Here is a 7,823-nt window from a genome sequence, read left to right on the forward strand (position 1 = left end):
ATGCTAGCAGTGCATAACCGTCCTTAATTTTTAAATGATAAGCTAGGTAGAAGACAGCTATTCAACAGCATCCTCGCCCTCCGTTGGGCTACTACTGTCTGACTTGACTGTTGCTATTATACCACACATCCGGCCTCAAAGTGCGGAGTTTGTTTTTGCGGCAACAAATGTGGAACCAAAATCTCTCGAATTTACAGTCTAAGCATGCTAACCACTAGGCTACGCTCTGCCCAGCAAAAATAGAGCTGTGTGATAAACATAAGATAATGAGTAGGACTTTGTATTATCATATATCATTATGATTTTCACCTCAAAGAAAAACATACAGTGTTAGCTATATATCTTTTAATAGCTTTTGTAATAATGTAACGCTCTATTTTACACTCAATTGTTTGTCTGATAGTAAATGAGCTTTGAGTGAAAATATAACGTATTATTTCAAAACCAACCAGCGTCGCAGCTTTCCACTGTGCAAAGTAAAGGGTACATAACATGTCTAAAATATTGTCGTCGCTAAATACAAAGTGATGGGCAAAGAAAAAAATGGATGAAGATCAGGAAAGTACTGCCAAGTGATAGGTATTGGTAAGTTAAAAGCAATATATAATGTGAAGTGTTGCTAAGAGACCTAGGTAAGCTAGGTAGCCATTACTCCACCAATGGGTTAGCTTGAAAAAATCGTTAGCCTACTATTCTTCCTGATTTCAATAGATGAGGCTAACTTGTCGGTATCACTAATTAACACAGAAACAAATTACTACAAAGGACTGTGAGGATAAAGCGGCCAAATTCTTGCGAAACTGAGAAAGAACTGGATATGGTCTAGGATTATCATTAATCAATTATAGGGCTGACACTAACTTAGCACGTTAATATAAGTGGCACACTAACACCACTATTTAGTCTCTGTGCGATCCAAGGCAAGATAATTATTATATATGACTATTTAGTGAAAACAGAAACGTAAAAGAACTCCTGTGGTTAACTGCAAAATTATAAACAACCAAAACTGAGCCTGCCAAGTCACTTCATTTGGAGCCATCCATAAAAATTAGTAATAAAGAAAGGGTAGCTCGAGCACTATTCGTGAAAAAAGTCTGAACTTTCAGTCAGGTGTGTCCGACTTATTATTGCGACTCAAGAACCAATAATACGTTGGACTTGTAATAAATCATTCTGGAATTCCTACAATCCCTACGAAAACAACTGTCAAAATTGTCCATGCAAAGATAGAGAAAGACCAGCACAAGTGTTCATTCAGAATTTTTAGAGGTAAACTGAATATCATATGAAATTCAACTGTCATTATAGATGTCGCGGCTGTGCATATTGAGCATTTAACACAATTACACCGCAAATCGATATCACAACAGTGTCATAATTGAAATAGATGTTGTCAAAAAAATTGCCTTTAAGTAGTGCAAGAAACAAAGGTTGTGATGACGATATATATTTCTTTATCTCAACCAAAATGGTGGAATGCGCAGCGTAAGCCTAAATCTGCTTCAATAGCATTGTTCCAAGTTTGTATGTCATAATATAAGTATGTTGCTTGACAGTTTGTAATGCTGCACTTCCAGACCAAATATGGCATAATGTTTAATGTTTTGGGCCTCGAATAAGAAAGCTCAGTATTCGAGACGTGGCGCCACTGAACACACATATTTTACTTTTAGCTGTGGGTAGTTTATAACAGTGACAGTGAATCACGTTAAGTGGTTCAAAGAGCCAGAAAAAACACCTTGTGGTGGCACGTGTAGCTAGGTGGCTGGAATTTTTCTAGATAGCAGTTCAAAGTTAGGCCTGATCATTGTGTAACATGGCTCTTCAGTTCATATGTATATAAGGTATGTTTTAGTTTTAAAACTGTAATTCCTTTTAATCCTTCCAAGTGAGTAAAGAGGTTGTGATCCTTTCCAGTTGACACCTAGTTCATATTGTGGTCTTTACTAACACAGCGTGTACAGGAAAGGGATCCCCAACAGAAAGTCTTACAAGGATCACATCACCAGCAGTTAAAATGTGTAGAAGGATTATAAATTTAAGGCATATATTGAACAATTTAAAGATTTTGCCTTGATATTGGCAAGGATCCATTTGATAGTTGTAACATCTTGGTTCCATAGATCAGAAAGAAAGAAAAAAGGTATATTATTCTGGAATACCAAGATCAGATTTGTCAATCACTTCCCTAGAGGAGTTTAAGATGCTGAGTTGACCCTGGCTGCTTTTGACCAGCTGACTGAGTCTGAGAGACCGCTCTATCTACAGAAATTCAAGGTCAAAGGCTATGACAATTCGTACTGTACCCAGTCTAGGAAGCACTCAAACGTCAGCCACCTTCCTCTCGTGGGTAATCATTCTTAGCAAAAGCAAACACGTGAAGGAATATTTGGATCCCAGGGGAGATAAGATCGGTAGTTAGTATTCTGGGCTGCAGATCGATTGGTCTGAAGTTTTGGGTATGATTCCGTTGAACAAGCTCTACATTTTCAGCTGTTGATGCATTATGAAAATGACAGTTAATTCCGTTATTCGGTTCAAAAACCTGTTCGTTTAAATTAAGTATGTACAAAATGACTTATAAGTTCAAAATTCCAGTTCCAACTATTTATAATCTAAAAAATGTAAAACTCCTGTTGGTCTCGTGTCGCGAAATCACAATATTTCATGTTTACTTTAATGTACCTCAGTTGGTCTAATGAAATTATAGTAGCTTCTTTGGCAGAAACTCTTGTCTGGAGCACACAGATATCTAATATTGTTAACAAAATTTCCGGATACCTGGTATATTTGATGCCTTACAAAATATTGTTGATATTCTCTAGCCTACAAATAATTCAGCTAAGTCTAGTGTGTTGAAATAGTCAATTTTACCCAAAGTTTCATTTCCTAAAAAAAAAATCATGAATTTTCTCTATTCGTGAATTACATACATATGGGCTACAAAGATGTTTTCATGTATCAACAGCAGTCTGCAATAAATAAAAACTGTACGCAGTTGTTCTATCAGTTTGAAACACTTCATTAATATCTATCTATAGATATCAATACCAAAGCATGAATGAAAAAAAAATTAATCATTTCTACGTGACACCAATCTATCAGTATGAGGAGAGACAAGCTTTGTACATTTCAATTTAACGGTGAGAAAATTTATTCAAGGTTTCAAAATATTATAATGATTTAATATACCTAATTTCATTATTAACTAGATCAAGGTCTTTTAAAATTACTGCATGTAAAGGACGGAAAAAGAAATGGTTTTTTTTGTATATATATTTATTAAGGTAGATTCAAGGACAAGCATCAATTCAAGGCTCAAAACCAAAATGTAAAAAATTGTAAGTGTCAGTGGATAACTTATTAACGGAATACTTTGGATTTTCGATGTATCGTTTGTGTGTGTATTTTGGAGTATATATATATATATCTGTGTGCAGAAAATTAAGCAACAATTCAAAATACGGTATACTATGTTTCCTCTTACACTGCGTTTCAATCAAAAAGATATGTTGAATATGGATTTAGAAAACTTGAACAATTTTAACTTTGTCTGTTTAAATTTTCGCACAAAACCACTCGAGGACTATATGCACTGGTCGTCCCTAATTTTGAAATGATACACTACAGGGAATCCAGAGAGTCAACAATTCTCACCACCAGCTCTTGGATTTCTTTTTAGTATGTTCGTGACCCGAAGATTGTGAGTCGAGCGCTCTAGCTATCAGGCCAAACTATGCCACAATAACGAGGGTTAAAGTTAGGTGGTGAAGCACGTTGTGATGTACACCTTTCGTTGTTTTACGCAGAATAGTAACTTTCAAGGTAGATGACAGGTGGCACTAGTTGTGTAACGTTTTAACAATTAAAAGGGGCACCTAAGATGTCGCCAAAAGTGAATGAGAAATCAGTTGATATTGCACTAAGATATCGAAGTTAGGTGCCACAAAGTGCAAAATGTTTTACATCAAAGTACACTGCCCCCTAGCGGCTAAGCCGTAAGTCTGTGGGCTAATAACGCTAAAAACCGGGTTTCAATACCCGTGGTTGGCACAACACAGGTAGCTCATTGTGTAGCTTTGTGCTTAACTACAATAAAACAAAGTGTGCTATATTGCATAGTGCTATTGATGATTCAAAAATTACAGCTGTGTACAGTGCATCATTTTTATGCCCTTTACACTGATTTTTTAGCCATTGAGCATAACATATCTTTGAGAATCATTTAAAAGCCAACTGTCTAATTAATCGAACAACTAAATCAAATTGAAATATTTTAAGTTTTATAATAAATTAATCTACTGAATTTCTTCTACAAAAACAGAAACAGTTTACCAGTATTTTACATGCTGGAGCAGTAAAAAGAAGAAAACATTATTTTACACTTTTTGAAAGGTTTGGGTTGTGTTCATTTATCTGCAAACAGCACCCAGCTCCGTGAATTTGAAGCCTGTTACTTTATTACCTCTTATCAAAAAATCATAATCAAAGAACAAATTTTCTGCAGCCTATAACAATTTTGTTTGTTTGTTTATTGTTAAGCACAAAGTTACACGATGGGCTATCTGTGCTCTGCCCACCACGGGTATAATTCCATAGACATATCGCTGTGCCACTGGAGGCCTTAAAAAAGTTCACTTAACTTTGAGAATAGGTTTATCCTTAAAATTAAAGGTAGAAATTCATCAATTTTAATTCCAATTCATCGACCATCATTATTATTAACACAGCTTGTTTTGAATTTCGTGCAAAGCTACACGAGCCGTTCCTACTTCAGCAGTGAAGAATTAGAGGGAAGGCAGTTAGTTATCACCACCCACCGTCAGCTCTTAAGCTTCTCTTTTACCAATGAATAATGGGATTGACCGTTACATTATAACGCTCCCACGGCTGAAAGGGCTGTATGAGTTACTGAGCCACATAAGACGAGGAAAATGTGTGACGACCAAAATACTCTTCTGTATTAGTTGTGGTATATAGTTTGTTTTTGTTTTGGATTTGGTTTTAAACACAGAGCTACACAATTGACTGTCTTTACTCTGCCAACCAAAGATATCGAAACTTGGATTTTACTGTTATAAGCTTTCGGACTTACCGGTGAGCCACTGGGGGGCTTCGAGACAGGAAAGTCAAGTCTCATTGCTATTTATGTATGGCAACTCTTGTTTGTTTGTTTGTTTGTTTATAATTATGCACAAAGCTACACAAGGGCTATCTGTGCTCTGCCCGCCACTGGTATCGAAACCCGGTTTCTAGCGTTGTAAGTCCGCAGACATACCGCTGTGCCACAGGGGGGGCTGGCGACTCTTTATATTCGCAAAGAAAGTTTCTATATTTAACAGTAATTGTTTTGTTTTTTTAAGTGTTCACATGTACCAATATGTGTACATAATAACAAGTAAGTGACAGTTTGGATATATTTATAAACCAAAAGAAAAAAATGAAACTTTAATGACAGAAATTTAAGATATTTTTAGGAATAAATAAAATGTTTATTAATACAAACAAGAATCAACACTTAACCTTGTATTCATGGATAAAAGTGTTCTTTGTTTCTCTTTTAGAAGTAAATAGTATAATGTTCCTTCAAAGTTTGGTATTAAGATAGTTTGCTCTTAGGCACCCTCTGGTGAGCAAAACCGTTTATGACCATTTCGTTTGAGTTTTAATACTTATTACTATAACCCGAAATTTTATGATATAAGAAATTTGAAGGAAATTAAATATCAGACAAAAAAATTTACACGTTTTCCTGTTTCCTTAAAACACACACACACATATATATATATATATATATATAAAGAGAGAGAGAGATATGATACTCATACATATGCATTATTATAATTATACTATAAATATGTATGTATTATTTCTTCTTTATTTTTTGTTATTCAGGTTTCCTAATTTCATAAGGGATATATTTAATTAATGTTTACTGAAGCCTAGTTTAGCTCAAAATATTTTTTCTTTATTATCGTTAATCTTGCGTGTTGTCCTTAAATAAACTATGTGGCTTTTTTCAGTGTAGCTGTTTTATATATAAATGATTCTGCTACGTTGAAATACTTTATAATATTCAACAGATGAAAACCGTTTTCAAGGCTTGAAAATAAAAGGTCGACTACATGTTTCAGTCTACTTTATGTTAGCTTTGCGAAAATTGATCACTTTTTGATTTATTTTACGCCCCTTTCTTACGAGTTCTACGCCTATACATTTTTTATTACGATAAAAGAAGTTGATTTCCTCCTCTGACTTGAACATTAATCTGGCAAAGTAGCAAGGTTAAAGAACAACTCAATTTTTGCCTTTGTACAAGTAATTTAAAACTTGTAATTTAGTTTAAATAAAAAATAAAAACGAAAAGATGATGCAACTCGGTCATTTTAGATTTTGCTGTAGTTTAACATATTACCGTTTTTGACATAATACATAACCTATGTTTCAATCGTCGCTAAAGATTAAAAACAGTCAACAACATAGACATACCTTCAAAAAAGAAAATTAATATGATTTATAAATGGTGCATCTGCTCAATTAATTATTATTTATTACACCGGTTTTGTATAAATTAATATACTTGGAATGCAGTGAAATCTGCATGAACTTTGGCTTGGTTATTTGCAAATTAAATTGGTCAGCTTCTCTCAAGTATTTGCAAATAAGACTAGTTAGGTTGACTTAAGTATTTGCAAATTAAGTTGATCAAATTAACTCAACTATTTTCAATTTACGTTGCTCAGCTTGGCTCAAGCATATGTAAATTAAGTCACATTCTGGTTAGCCCCCCAGTGGCACAGCGGTATGTCTGCGGACTTACAACGCTAGAATCCGGGTTTCGATACCCGTGGTGGGCAGAGCACGGATAGCCCTTGTGTAGCTTTGTGCATAATTAAAAACAAACAAACAAACATTCTGGTTAAACCTGAGAAGTAGAGGTACTCAAAGGCTACTGACTAGCTATGGGTCAGCCTGAGAAGTAGAGGTACTCAAAGGCTACTGACTAGCTATGGGTCAGCCTGAGAAGTAGAGGTACTCAAAGGCTACTAACTAGCTATGGGTCAGGTAACCGATGGACATGTGTCATAGGCCAAACACTCAGTGATTGTACAACATAGCTAAACAACGTTTGGACCGGACTTTGAACCTTGATAAAAACAACAACAAAGAAGTCACAACAAACATAGGCTTTTAGATATAGAAGAATCTCTGTAATATATAGAAAATAAATTTTAACATATACTTAATATCAACTGAAAGTATTCTTTTGCAAAATCAACTGAGCAAAATTGAAAATGACTGTTGATTTGAATTCAAGCCTCGTCTTAATACTAGATCGTCGGGGTTATGTCACAAAACAGCCGCCCACCGGAGAAATACATAATAACATTTAAACGTAAACAGTAGATTTCGTTTGTAAGATAACTCGTCCATAACAGTATCTTAGGTTCGTCTTTATGAGATACATTCAGTAAAATTCAAAAACGGCCTCCTTATTTTATCATCTCCACTTTATTTTGATCTCCGGCTTTCAGATCACTGGGGTTACGTTACAAAATAGCTACACACATAGGAGACACGTAATAAAATTAACAGATGAACAATATACTTTATGTGTATAATAGTTTGTTCATAGAACTATTTCAGAACATTAATTACTTTAAAAGATATCAAAAACGACTCCCTTTACTTTATCGTATTGATTTTATTTTCAGCTGCGGCTTTCAGATCACTGGGGCTACGTTACAAAATAGCTACACACATAGGAGACACGTAATAAAATTAACAGATGAACAATATACTTTATGTGTATAATAGTT

The 7,823-nt window shown here is 34.7% G+C and overlaps 1 long non-coding RNA gene across 1 annotated transcript in view; it reads left to right on the top strand.

Moving 5' to 3' along the window:
• Positions 1-480: 480 nt before the first annotated feature.
• The window catches only part of LOC111086338, a 27,312-nt gene continuing 19,969 nt past the window's right edge, over positions 481-7,823 (top strand). The window contains exon 1 of the long non-coding RNA XR_002611059.1: positions 481-585. This is a non-coding gene — a long non-coding RNA (uncharacterized LOC111086338). The remainder of the gene's footprint in view (positions 586-7,823) is intronic.

The sequence above is a fragment of the Limulus polyphemus genome, unplaced genomic scaffold, assembly GCF_000517525.1.
Source record: "Limulus polyphemus unplaced genomic scaffold, Limulus_polyphemus-2.1.2 Scaffold40, whole genome shotgun sequence".
In the NCBI taxonomy this organism is placed as follows: domain Eukaryota; kingdom Metazoa; phylum Arthropoda; class Merostomata; order Xiphosura; family Limulidae; genus Limulus; species Limulus polyphemus.